Below are 14,564 nucleotides of genomic sequence, written 5' to 3'. Positions count from 1 at the left end.
AGTCGCGATGCTTATGGGGTTGGGCCGCGACTCTTAGTGCCATTTTGTGTTTTTAAGTGTGTTTAGGCTTGGGAACTCAAAGGATAAGGCTTGGGATGGATTTTATCACCCAGATTGATAGAATTCAAGGTCCCCGAGATTAGAGATATGGCTCTAAGTTATTTAATGGATTAGAACTTGATGGATGAATATTGTTAATGTGTTGGGACTAGGGTTTCGGCGAGGCTCAAGTTAGAGGACTGTGCTCGGGATTTCGGTGCTCGGAGAGCTCGGGACGTAGGTAATAAAACCACTGTTCCCGTAGAGCTTGTATGTAGGGCTGAGCCCATTATGATTGAATTGTAGGGTGTTGCCCTTTGTCTGAATTTGTTAATGTTCAGTATATGTTTATTATGCTATGAATGGTACTGTGTAAATGTTCAGCAAGAGCCGGGAATGGCGCAGGCCGAGGTCGGCAGGGGCCGGGAACGGCATTGGGCACGTTGAGTGCAAGGCCGAGTACGGCAAGGGGCCGGGAGCTCTCACAGGTGCTCTGTGGTGCAGGTAAGGGCAAGGAGAAAGCCAACCAACCATGAGTGTAGCAAGCTTGAGGCGCCGTGTACATGTTTGGCCTGCCTGGTTGCCACAGCCTGTGGATTTTGGGATATGAATGTAATAAAACCTAGATTTTTTCATTTAGCCGACTTTGTTGTACTTACAGGTTGTAAATATTTCTAAACAGTATTTTGGGATCCTAAGTGTCAAATACTTTATGATTTTCAGTAAATGGAATTATTTTCAAATTTTATTACTCTATTTATGATTTAATTACACTTTTGACTTTAAATCTCGATTAGTGAGTTAAATACACGTTTTTAAACCCACTTAGTAACGACTCTAAGGAGGTAGGGCGTTACAGTGCGACCTAAGGGCGTTGACCCTGGTTATCATATGTGAATTTGTTATTAGTATTAAATGATGAATTTGGTATGCTGAATACTAGATTATTGTGAATATATACATTGTTGAGTATATGATTGTACTGCATGGGTTATCTAGTTGTTTGTTTGATGATTATGCTCTATTATTGTGTTTTCTTGCTGGGCCTCGGCTCACGGGTGCTATGTGGTGCAGGTAAAGGCAAGGGCAAAGTGGACCAATCCTGAGATGGAGAGCTTTGGGGCTGAATGTACATAGTCAGCTGATCGGCCGCCATGACCGAGGAGTGGTACAGGACGAGAAGAGCCTAATTGTCTGTTTTGCCCTTAGAGTGGCTAGTAACTGTACTTTTACCCTGAAATTTTGTAAAGTGTCTTTTAACGTTACTACTTTTGGGATCCCATGTAAAAATGTTTGATTATAAGAAATGAGGATTTTGTGACCAAAATCTTTTAACCCTAGTTCAACTGTAGTTTCAGTAACACGTTTCTAACTAAATGACTTGATTAGCAAGTATTGCACATTTGTAAACACACAGTGTAACAGTCTTGGCTATCCAGGGCGTTACACCTCCCAGTTTGGTCCAAGTACTTCAGGAGCCTGATCGTGAGTGTTGAGAAAAACTCTTCTAAGTACCAAGTCTCCTATGTCAAACTTTCTTTTACGTACTTTAGAATTAAAATATTGAGTGACCTTTTGTTGGTAAGCTGCCACTCGTAATTGAGCCTGTTCGTGCCTTTCGTTAATAAGGTCCAAAGGCTCCATTAATAACTAGTTATTCGTATTCTGGTCATATGTTATCCATCTATGCGACGGTGGATCTAACTCAACTAGTAACATGGCCTCATACCCATAGGCTAAGGAAAATGTCGTATGGCCTGTTGCTGTTCGGTGTGATGTTCTATAGACCAAAGTACTTCGAGCAATTGTTCCGGCCATGCTCCCTTCGTTTCTTTGAACCTTTTATTTAGTGTCCTTCAGAGTTTTGTTCATAGCTTCTACTTGTCCATTGGCTTGTGGATGGGCAACTATTGAAAAGCTCTTCTTTATGCCATGCCGGTCACAGAAATCGGTGAATAGTTCGCTGCCAAATTATGTGCCATTATTCGATACAATTTTTTTTTGGCAACCCATATAGAATGTTTTTTACAACGAAATCTAGCACCTTCTTAGTCGTGATTTTCGATAGCAACTACTACATACTTGACATTCCCTTATCCTGTGGGCAAGATTCGATCATATCTATTCGCCAAACTGAGAATGGCCTTGGGCATTGCATTTTGTTGACACGGTTTTTCGCCAACATTGTATTAATAAATAGTAAGGCAAATTAGTGCTTAATGGTAAACCATAATATATAATAATATGAATTCACTGAAGAACGCAGAACTTTTACGTGGTTCAGTGGTTAAAATCCACCTAGTCCACGAGTCAATATTATTGTTGTTTCTCTCTCTATTTTGGCTGAGTTTTGGTATTACAGAATAATGCCCCCCCTTCCTGTCCAACATTCCCAGAATTTATAAGGGAATTCCATGGACATGTTTGGGTAACTGCGTGAGTCAATCACACATTTACATAATAATAACATTTGATACAAACAATTCCCATTTATACAGTGTTGACGGTGAGAACTCGTCAACGAAGTTAAGTTGGAAAAATTATCAAATTGAAATCGCTAATTAGAAAGCTATGAAAACTTGAACAATGACTCAAGAACAATGGAATAACAACAATGGAGAATTCAGTATCTCATTCACACTAATGTCTCTGCTACAGTAAAATTTCCAACCCCTCTACAGGTGGCCTTGGAATTCAATTTATAGTAGGCTCTAACGGCCTTAGGTACATAGTGGTCCAGGGGACCAAACGGTACAAACGTACTGTACTAGGGGAGTGGTTTCAGAGGTTGTGGCTGTACATCCCGTACAGGAGCAGGTGTCAGGGGGATGTCTCCACTACTTGTCTGTACTCCTTCTTGAGGCGTGGTAGCAGGCGTGGTGGCACAGGAGGTAGTGGTGTCGGCTCTGACCCATGGCCGTAGACGTACGAACCACGATCCTCGCTGGCACTGGCATCCGTACCTAGTACCCGGTCGTACAAATATGTCTCATTCGACTCGTTCTGGATCTACTAAGCATAGGGACTTTGAGGTTGTGAAAAAGGGGATCTTTGGTGTCCGTATTGGCTGTGGCGTTGAATAGGGGTCTTGGGCCCATGCGCATCAAGTCACGGTGTGTCGGCCTCCTGAGAAGATGGTGGGCTGGTGGACCTCCCGGGGCGCGCGCGCGTGGGACCTTGCGCGGCCTTGCGCATGGGGTGCCATTGGCGGCCTCGCAGCCTCCCTCGGCCCCGCGCATGGGCATGGTAGGAGTGGCCCAAGGGCCTCGCTGAATAGGGCGCCTCGCCCTATGATGGCCTCGCTGGACAAGGCACCTTGGCCCTATGGTGGCCTCGCTAAATAAGGCACCTCGCCCCTATGGTCTCGCGGATCAGGAGGGCCTCGCCATATGACGATCTCGCGGATCAGGAGGGCCTCGCCATAGGACGGTCTCGCGGATTAGGAGGGCCTCGCCACTTGGTGGCCTCGCGGAAGGCGACTCGGTGGCCTCGCGGAACAGGGTCCTCGCGAGACGGGGTGGTCTCGCGGATCGGGGGGCCTCGCCACTTGGTCGCCTCGCGGAAGGCGACTCGGTGGCCTCGCGGAAGAGCATCCTCGCGAGACGGGGCGGTCTCGCGGATCAGGGGGGCCTCGCCACTTGGTGGCCTCGCGGAAGGCGACTCGGTGGCCTCGCGGAAGAGCATCCTCGCGAGACGGGGCGGTCTCGCGGATCAGGGGGGCCTCGCCACTTGGTGGCCTCGCGGAAGGCGACTCGGTGGCCTCGCGGAAGAGCATCCTCGCGAGACGGGGCGGTCTCGCGGATCAGGGGGGCCTCGCCACTTGGTGGCCTCGCGGAAGGCGACTCGGTGGCCTCGCGGAAGAGCATCCTCGCGAGACGGGGTGGTCTCGCGGATCAGGGGGGGGAGTACGCCCAGGTGACTACCTTGCATTTCCCCTTGATGAGATTATGAGTATCAACATACAGGGATATGATTTGATAATATAATAAACAGGTTCCCGCTATCTCGAATAATTAATATGTTAATCTGGTCATAAATAAACATATAAAGGGAATCCGAGTCTCTGGGGATCTGCGGGTATGCAATATACTAGAATTATCACGAGCTGGATATCTCCTCCAAGCTCGTGCTTTGACAGCTATTAAAATTATCAGCTCGCGCTTCATAGCCATTGAATCCTTAGTTTGGGATAAACTCAGGACGCCTTACACCACTAATGACCACTATGAATCTCGAGTTGTCCACGTGGATAAAAGCAGATATCATTCTCGGCTATTTCTCCATATAATTATCTGCCAACTTTACTTGAGCTGAGTGCATGGACTCGAGCTAAAATCATGGTACAAAATTTTCCCCCTAAGCTCCTTCTCGTGTATGATGTCGTCACTTTCTGACCTACACAATAGGGGCTTTTAGACTTCTGTCCCATAAAACCATGCCTGCGTACTACTCGAGTACTGGACATGTGGTGTACAACAAATGGCATCTCTTCGGGTTTTGAGGACTGCAGCAATTGTCTTATCAACTATTTTTCGCCGTTTGGTCCATTTAATCTTGGCCCTTGGATCTTGAACTAACCCTATTTGATGGCCCAAATTAATTTCCACAATTTACGTATAAATAGGATGGTAAAATTTCAAACTTTGCCACCTTTGTATTTAAAAATTTCCTTTTTCTGAACTTCCAAACTTCCTTTCTTTCTTCAGAATCCCCAAAATCATTCATCGTGCCCAAACATTCAGAAGCTTTCCCAGAGCTTCTTGCTGCCGAGTCTACATCTTACCATCGACGAACACACTTCCTGTAAGTATCTAATTCTTTGGTTTGAAGATTTTTTTCCTCTTTTTTTTTTTTATACAATGGAATTTATGTTCTTACCCATGTTCATCCACAACACATATTGTAGTTACTGGTAGGAGATTTCTAAATCTTCATAGGGAATAGGTTTCGATTTGAAACTCCATAAGTGATACCGAATATGAAGGTATTCATAAAACTAGGTAATTTTCTAGGTCAATCTAGGGTAATTCTAATCTCAAATAGGTTTAGGAAATACCTTTTGGGGGCATAAGAAATCGTAAGGTTTCTAGGTTAAAAAACCAGGTAGCTTAAGGGTTATGATTCCTTCAGTGGTTTTGCACAAATCCGCTTTTCAGAGGAAAGTAGTGGCCCGCCATTTCTGACACACAGATCCCTAAATATCAGTGGACTGTTAAGAAACCGAGGCACGTGGCCTAGGATATCGCGTGGCATCATGCGAAGTGGCTGAGGCAAACTGTAACACCCTATATAACCAAAGCCGTTACACTGTGTATTTTTGATGGTGCAGGACTTGCTAACCAAGTTATATAGTTGAAAACATGATCCTATAATCATAAACAGGTTTGGTTTAAAAGATTTTGGTCAAAACAGATAATCTTCATGAAAATAATTATTTAGTCCATGGGATCCCAAAACAGGGTTTAAAAGTCATGTTTACAAAATGTCCAAAGGTTATAAACAACCATGGCCACTATAATGGTAAAATATACAATTTTAGGTTTACTGCCCCTGAACAAACCCTCGACCATGGTGACCGACTAGCTGACAATGTACACCTCGCCCCAAGAGCTCTCCAACTGATGGCCGAACCACCAAATCTGTAACGCCCTACCTCCTTAGAGCTGTTACTAAGTGAGTTTAAAATGTGCATTCAACTCGCTAATCGAGGTTTTAGGTCAAAAAGTGTAATTAAATCATAAACAGAGTTATAAACTTAAAAAATAATTCCATTTACTGAAAATCATAAAGTGTTTGACACTTGGGATCCAAAAATACTGTTTAGAAATATTTACAACATATAAGTACAAACCAAGTCGACTAGACGACAAAATCTAGGTTTTAATACAATCATCTCTCAAAACCACTGGATGTGGCAGCCAGGCTGGCCAAACATGTACGTGCCGCTTCACGCTCTCCGTACTCATGGTTGGTAAATTTTCCCCTTGCCCTTACCTGCACCACAGAGCACCCGTGAGCCGAAGCCCAGCAAGAAAAGCCCCACAAGCAGTAAACATATGCATAACAAACCCTTAGCATATAAACAGGCCATCAATAGGCTAAACACATACGGGCATGCCGTCCCAGGAGCTTTACCAGGCCTTGGGTTTGTGGTCCACATCGTGAGGATATCCCAGGTATCCCATAGGGTCTTGCCCGATTAACTCGCTCCCCACGTGCTCAACGTTGCTCCCGGCCCCTTGCCGCACTCGGCCTTGCGCTCCACGTGCCTAACGCCGTTCCCGGCCCCTGCCGACCTCGGCCTGCGCCGTCCCCAGCTCTTCCGAACACTTACACAATTGCATTCATAGCATCATAAAAAATATAAAGAACATTAACAAATTCAATCAAAGGGCTACACCCTGCAATTCAAGCATATTGGGCTCTGCCCTGCATACAAGCTCTATGGGAACAGTGGTTTTCTTACATGCGTCCCAAGCTCTCTGAGCACCGATATCCCGAGCACAGTCCCCTAACTTGACACTACAAGAAAAAATGCTTGTAATAACACCAAAAATGTGTTATCAAAACATACCATAACAGTTTCTGATGTGTTAAGACCGACTATGTTATCGTAGGTCAGGGTACTTTACATAACACTTTATCATTGTTATACATATGTGTTATTATATTGTCAACGATAACACATTTTCTGTGTTATTTTAATATATAGATAAGTGTTTAATTATGTTATTTATAGTCGTTTATATAACACATTTCAATACATATAAATTTGTGTTATACTACACTTTAGTATAACACTTTTTTTGTGTTATACTACACTTTAGTATAACTCATTTTTTGTGTTATACTATACTTTAGTATAACACATTTTTTCAGTTATACTACACTTTAGTATAACACATTATTTGTGTTATATAATGAAGTTTGCATAACACAATTCTTTGCATAAAAAGTGTTATTGTAATAGATATTATAACACATTTTTCGTATTATTTTAATATTTAGATAAGTTTAAATTCTCATTATATATTCATTTATATAACACTAATTTATTCTATTCTATTTTAATTTTTTTATATAATTAAAATTAGCTTTCTAATATATACTAGCATCATCAAATGAACTTGATTTTCAAATAACAAATAGTAAAAACATTCAACATTATATTAACTATCCACAAATTAATTTAAAACATTCAACACTGTCATCAACAACAAAATGTTCTTAAAGTATTTAAGTAGTCTTAAATATTCAACATATAAGCCTTGAATAAGAAAATTCAAGGACGTGTCTAATTTGTTCTTGAGGTATCTGCTATACGAGAATCTTTTCAAGTGGAAAACAAGAATCTCGGGCAACATCCACAAGTCTAGTTTCTTGGTTGCTTGTCTATGTTCCTTGCACCTGGGGCAGTACCTATTGAAAACAAAATGAACAAGACATCGATTAATGGCAATTTATTTCAAAGGTCAAAGTATAAACTTATCTGAATTTGAATAGGTATCCCATCACATGTCATCAGTCCCAGAGGTTCTTCCTTCAGAAATGCCTCCAAGGATGTAAACAAAGAAATAGCTTCTGGTCGAGTTTTCTTCACGGTAAACCCAGCCTTGTGAACCTCAGCGAGATCCTCGAGAAAGCTGATATCATACAAGTTGTGTTCTTTGTCAGTCCAGTCCAAATATACCTTTACAACTCTACTAGAATTTAATAAAGTGTCCTTCTCAATGGGCTTGCAGCTCGAACTGTTTCCATCAGTAACAAAAAGTTGAAAGGATAACGCTTCGCTGGATTTTTCCTCTACTTCTGCATCATCCATTTACAAGTTCTTAGAATTGTAGCTGTTTGATGGTTCTTCAATAACCTCTTTTTCAAATCCATTTTCCTTACCATTCTGGAGCTTAACTGAAGGACACGTTCTCTTCAAAGGTGACAACAATCTAGTAACAGCTGCTTCAACATTGGCTCCACATATTGGCTCTTTTAAATAAGTAACAAAAAGGGTACCGATAAGCTTTCCCTTACAACCCTTAAAACTGTCTGAAGGGCATCTAAAAAATCCAACTATCTAAGTAAGGAAATCCAGCAGAAGTCTAACAAGCAGTCTGCGTAGATGATCCAAGACATAAAATGACTAGGATACAAAAAATTAAAACACATATTTCTCATAAGCAGATAATATAGCCAGTATTATCCAGTCAACACTTGACTTGGAGTGCTTGAACTTTATTCATACGGACTTCAGCTTCTTAATGAACAATTCTTACTTATGTAAGGCCAATAATTATTTTAATTGATACTATAATCCCCTTTTGAAATTACTTAGTTAAAGCTATTTTTCAATAGAAGGATTGGCAACACCAGTTTGTACATCACATGTTTACCAGTGCTATTTACCAATTACATAAGGATAGGGATGCAAGCTTAATTTTCATGTGGTCGATGAATTATTTCAACTCTGGATCTTCCCACGACGTTTTTAGAAAGTCTATAAGCCACAATATGGCCATCCTCCTTAATTGGAGCCAATAGCTCTGAGGGGTTTTCCAAATATCGAAAAATCTTATGTTCATAAACCTGGCAATCAAAATTAGTGTTACTCAACCACTAGAACTAAAAATAAGGGAATAAATAAAATAAATTGTTGTAGATATCAATGGAAACCAAATTTACCTCTGCAAGCAGAAGAATCTCATCAGCATTCAAGCAACAAGCATTACTTAGTTGTTCACTAAGATCTTTACAGCAACCTTGCTTTAGCAAACTAACAGTGTATGGCATAGGAAGACCACTTCCATCGCCGTAAAACACAGTCACAGTTATTTGCCGAGTTGCAGTTGAAGGTAGCGGCAACGACAAATACATGAAGGGATCAAAAGTGATTGAAATATTTCCACATGCTGGGCAAACCAGTGTTGACTTATATTGACCCTGACCATTAACATATAAACATTGTAAGAGAAGAAAATACTTTTGTACCAGTACAGGAAAAAATAAATGCTTATGGTTCAAGGAAAGAAGAAATATAGCTTTCAAGAAAGAAGACTTTAATTCCCACTCACCTGGCAAACATCCACTATCAATGAGTCATTCCGGGCCCTATGATTTTTCCAACACTCAACGACAACTTCCTCATCTGGGCGACCATCTAAATCCTTTGCTTCTATGTAAGGTTTTCGTTTAACATGATGTAAATCCTCTTGCAGTCCATCCAACAAAAATGCAAGAAGTCCTTGCAAAGAGAAAATTTTATGACATGAAGCAATATAGTGATCGTAAAAAAAAGTAAACTATACAAATATATTTATATATATATAAGAGTCAGTTCAATCGGTATGCTTCTTTAGCCTATTGATAGGAACAAATAATTTGTATGAAAAGTAGTATTTAAATTTTTTGGGGATTGATGATATATGGATAAAGGTGATATATGGTGGACTTTAGATTAAAATCAAGAAGTCAAAATTGATTTCTCGATTGATAGTGAAAAAAATCCTGTTGTGACGACCCCATATTATATATACATGTATGTGTGCTACATGTAAACTACCCTGAATGGTTTATCTCATTTACAATATGGACAAACTAATCATACAAAACATATCTAACAGACCCTAACGTCATAAAGTACAGATAAGCACAATACAATTTTTTTTGCTGAAGCCACACAAAGAGGTTTTAATTTTAAAATCATCAGCTCAATGAAGTGACTAAATATTAGTAAGAAAAGCATTTGCCCAATTTAAAAAGGCTGACAAAAAATAAAAGCAAAACTTAGACTTAGTCCCCGTATCATCTGCAAGCACAAGTCCAAAACCAGAGTACTATAAACATAAATAACTGATTGATTTCTCTAACTTCATGCGCTAAAATTTCTCCCAAAAATAAACATCAGGACATAAAAATACATTAAACATTGACGTATTCAGTATTGAAAGCTTTGCGATTATTATTCAATATACAATACTAACTTGAGAATCATGGTGGTTATGGCCACTGAACTGGGGAGTAAATCGAGCTAATTTTCCCTTGAAAACACGTGGTGCAATTGTAGTTCGCCCTGAGGACCATAATTTCCTCAACAAGTCACCAAAGGCGATTGCAAGCTTACCCTGCACAGTTAAAATATACTTTAGAAATTGTATAAGCACTAGACCTACTTAAAATTCAAGTTATCCCCATAAAATAAAATAGAAAGAAGATAAAAAAAGAACTAAAACCTACATGCATTCCCAAAGGATTTTCAGTATTGATCTCATCTTTGTAATCTTGCAAGAAATACTCAACAAGAGGAGGCGTGTGAACTAAACATTGCAGGGCACTATTCATAAAGCAAGTATTTTCCAGATTCTGCAATCCTGCCAAACCTCCCCTTTCTACTTTTGTTGACTTGTAAACATCATATCCATCATCTTAGAGAAGAAAATAAGAATCAAGACCCAAACCAACACTAAGCTATTATCCCTTTTTTCCCTCAAGAAATGTGAGCTAAAACCCTAAATAAAACATACCCATAACAATAGAAGCAAAATAAGTATAAAACATTAAGTATAAACATATAAACCAACTGCTAAAGAACCAAAATATTCCACTTAAAACAGGTTGTGAAATGTGTTTGTATGCTTAATGGTCAAAATGCATGTTTAGAAGAATTGATTACAGAACTTGAAACTCTGTCAATATGTACCAACAAGATAAGAGAATTATCTACACTTGCTTATTATCCAACATAATCATATAGAAAAACAATAATAAAAAAAATGCACCTGAAAAATTTCTTTAGCATTTTAATCAGTTAAAGGTTTTAGCCCAGTTTCTTCAATATTGCTTACTGTTAGCCAAAATACCCATATAAGTGCATAACAAGTTTTATTTGATGAAAAGTGCACCAAAAGCACCCCAATAAGGGATCAAAATCATTGGGTCAGATCAAATCATTAGTTCCATGTGGTTGTTATTTCAATATTGCTGCAAGCCCAAATATGAATGAAAGCTAAATGGTAATTGGCACCAATCCTTCCATAACTTCTACAATTTATTTTAAAATCACAATAAATAAAATGGAAAGGGGATATTTTTAATATAGAATAATGTACACTAAACAAATAGAAGAAGAAAAAACATATTTAAAATGTCATAAACAGAGAAAATAAAATATGATCACCATTAGATAACATTATAAAATATTCAGCCAATTATTTAAAACAAGTTTTTCTATTATAAATTAATATTTTTAATGAAAAATAAACTTAATCTAACTAGCTAATGCTAAATGTCCAAAACAAGAGAGAAATACACAAGCAAAAACATAAATCAATGTTTAAAACAATGAGAAAGTATATATACCATGGACATGAGTGCAAGGAGTGTTCTCAGAACAATATATATAAATATATATATATATTCAATTAGTATTGTATTATATATGTTCCAATAAATTAACAAGCAGGAATAGAAATAAGCATTAAATATGCATGCACAAAAATAAGGCAGAAGCAAATGAGGGAACACTTGAGAATAGGCATTTCAACACAACCCATGAAATCATAAACTTAATTTAGGATCAACAGTAATAGAATTGAAATTTAAACCAGATGCATAAAAAATAAATCACATGAAAACAGAGGAATGTATCCACAATATGGCACTAAAACTTCAATCCAAAGTCAAAAAACACATAGCAATTCATATCAGTGGAAAATTCTAGCCATCAAAATCTATCGCTGACAAACTTTGAGGATATGCAAGAGAGTACTATAGTATATATATAGTATATGTATGTATATATATAGTATATGTATGTATATGTATGTATATATAGATTATTCTGTCTTTGGCCATCAAACAATTTTAGTTCTTTCCCATTTCAAATCCAAAAAAAAAATAAGCCAAGACAAATAAAAAATACACTTACAAAATTATGCCTTCTTATCATTTATATATCTCAGTGCTCAGAAATGCAAGTCCAAAAACAAAAATGTTTAAAAATTATGAGATAAGAAAAATGCCAAAAGCTCACCAGTAACAAGAAAAAGCCAATATGAGAGTTGCTTAAGGAAAACAACTCATTTCCCCTTAAAGCGAAAAATGAAAGTGGAAAACTTATAGAAATAGGGATATTGGACTTAGAAAATTAGTAAATATGTTAATAAAAAGAGTCAGTTGCACGTTTAACACATTCATATCCTCCATAAGATATCTCACCCCATCCTTTCCAACCACAGTCCTGAAAATTTTGACAACAACACATTAGTATATGCACCAGAGCTCCAAATAAAACTTTCAAGCACAAGCATGGTACACGAAAAGAATAAACCTCCATTTGCTGCTTATGTATTACATAATGAATCAGCCAGAAATATTAAAAGCATCACCTTTGGAATCAATTGCAGGAGTTTTTTAGGGACCGAACCAGCAGAGGATTTTGCTCCAACACAAAGAACCTTGCAACTATGCTCATGATTGTGAATGATAAAATAATACATTTTTTTTGTAAAATTAGCTCGAAGTTTATCAACGAATCACCAAATTTATTTTTACAATCAAGAAATGTAATCTATTAAGGTTTACCATAGCAATATCGATGCTAGTTTGTTCAGATGGTGTATAATGTCCCCTATTAATATAAATTAGAAAACCATTACTGAGAACAAAATAATTTAAGATAAAAAGCAAGATAAGATCAGTTAATGATGCAAAGAATCACACATGGTAAAAGGTTCAATACTATGCATTACCATTTGAAAATGAAAATAGCATTTGGCTGGTTGCCTTTGACTTATAGACAATATCTGAACAAACTAAAGTTGTTATAATATATAACGAAAATAATTTCATATGCACACACACATGTGTGCTCTAATATCCCAGCATAAATCCCCAAATCTTGCTTGGTGGGTTCAAGTTCAAGTTAATCCCCAAAACTTGCTTGCTTGTCTGATTGCTTTTCCAGACTAGAATGAAAATTATGTTTCACTATGGCAAGAGAAATAGTTTTCTGAAGCTAGAGCTCCCACCATAAGAGTGAAATGAAAAGGAACCTATAAATGAAAATCCCTAAAAGTATGAAAAATAAGATATAAATATTGAGAACAGATTCATAACAAATGCACCTTAACAGTATTAACAAACACTTTTCATTTTCATAAAAGAAAAGCAATGCAAAACTAATACCCTCCAAGCTAGCAAGACTTCTCTTTCTGTATCAAAGGACATCACGTCGACACCAACTATAGGAGAACATGACTTAAGGGTCATGACATTACGGATTAATGGTTCAGTATTTCCTTGTAAAGTTAACAGATTTGCAATCTACAAATAAAAGAGCAATATCCGTTATCAATTTTCTTATAAACAGAATGACCAATAAAAAAATTTAAAATAAATAATTAAAAGTCAGTAAATTTTATATAAACTATAACAGATGAACATGTCCGACCTGGATAACAGTCTCACATACCATCAATCCAAGTCCTTCCCCATTTCATTCTAAATAATAAAGCTGTCCTGTACTTTTCTACTTGTCTAATCCTGCAACTCAATGACTAAAGATATTTCACTGTATTGACTTATACGGTGCTCTCAGTTCCTCCTAAATTAAAAAACAAATAAGGGTTCAGATATCCATGCTAATAAGAGGAAAAATTGTAAGTTAAGAAAAACTGTAAGTCTCAAGTTTCCTAGTCCAAGAAAGAAGGAAATAAAAAAGCCTCCAATCTTACAGGAACTGTGAAAAATCTTCCAGGCCTTAATCTTATTCTCCATTTCATTGCTTTAAATTCTGGATTGTGACGATTTGAAATCCCTTCATTTCTGAATATTCGACCAATCTCATAAACTTTTTCAAACCCTCCAACCTGTCATCCACAGAGATTTAATTTTAGTGAAAAAGATTAAAAATAATATGGAGAGAAAAGTAAATGACGATAGTCGATTTTTTTTTTTTTATAATGGGAACCAAAAACGTGCATGCAAGTGAAAATGTTTGGTAGAACAAACCAAAAAGAAAAAAACAAAAATAAATTAGATGGATATGCAAATATGCATTGATCTTCACGGACAAGATTATAAATGTCGACACTGAGAGTACTAAGTAGAAAACTTCGCACTGTGCACATCTCTCTCTCTCTCGATAAATATATACATTTATACATATATATATTGTAAGAAATGAGAACTTTAATAAACTAATGAATGGGAATAGTTATATAAACCAATTTTAAAAAAAAGTAAAATCTATAAAGAGGAGAAATTTGGTGTAGGCATAGAGACGGATAAGAATTTTTCTGTATGTGTTCTCTTGTACAGATATCCAAAAGATTCCACTCTCTTGCATAACTTTGATACAATCTAATCCACCAAAAAGAAAAAATAGCAAAACATCTTTAATGTATAAACAACAAGATGCCTCAACCACTCTATCTAGGGAATAATATTGAATTTATATATGTATACTTCAAAATGCCCAAACTAGAAACAACTTGGTATACCATCCTTCTTTTGCTCAAGTTTTCAACAACTTC

The 14,564-nt window shown here is 37.5% G+C and overlaps 1 pseudogene; it reads right to left on the bottom strand.

The window, feature by feature from the left end:
- Window positions 1-7,489: 7,489 nt before the first annotated feature.
- On the bottom strand, window positions 7,490-10,557 carry LOC133825287 (ubiquitin carboxyl-terminal hydrolase 9-like; annotated as a pseudogene).
- Window positions 10,558-14,564: the final 4,007 nt, after the last annotated feature.

This window comes from Humulus lupulus, chromosome 3, assembly GCF_963169125.1.
Source record: "Humulus lupulus chromosome 3, drHumLupu1.1, whole genome shotgun sequence".
Lineage (NCBI taxonomy): Eukaryota > Viridiplantae > Streptophyta > Magnoliopsida > Rosales > Cannabaceae > Humulus > Humulus lupulus.
This window is presented reverse-complemented; position numbering and strand designations above follow the sequence as displayed.